We start from the raw sequence: 529 nt of genomic DNA, 5'->3' as shown, positions 1-529 counted from the left end.
AGATATTATATCTAATTTCACCGGGAATTTTATACCTAATTAATACTTTTCTTAACTTAATCAAACTTCCATCACCATCCCGCCGCATCCTGGTATTTAGCTTTCATTTCCCCTGGATATTGATTTAATTAAAAAAATCTGAAGGCAAATTAGCCCGTGTATTAGATGTCTTCTGGGTGCGTCCCTTGAGCACATCCGGCCTCATTACGTCACCCGCTGCCGCGTCCTCCCCGCCCGCCCGCCACCCCCGAGGAGCCGAGCCGATTCCAGCGACGGATTCGGACGCAGCCAAATACGCACGGAACGGACCACCCGCTCACGACCGACGCGAGTTGCGGAATCGAGACGCGCTAATTCAGGTATTTTGGCAGAAAATCTACTTTCGTTGCGCCTTTTTGCATCATTTACTATATGATAGAGAAGCGACGCTGAGCGTTGCTTCAGATCGAGAAATCTTTGTAATTTTTCCTTAAGAGATCGTTTTAAAATCAGAAAATGCAATGTTTGAGATAACTAATCACAGACACTA

The sequence above is a fragment of the Penaeus monodon genome, chromosome 22 (assembly GCF_015228065.2).
Source record: "Penaeus monodon isolate SGIC_2016 chromosome 22, NSTDA_Pmon_1, whole genome shotgun sequence".
Classification (NCBI taxonomy): Eukaryota; Metazoa; Arthropoda; class Malacostraca; order Decapoda; family Penaeidae; genus Penaeus; species Penaeus monodon.
The sequence above is the reverse complement of the archived record's forward strand: the minus strand, read 5'-3'. Positions refer to the sequence as shown.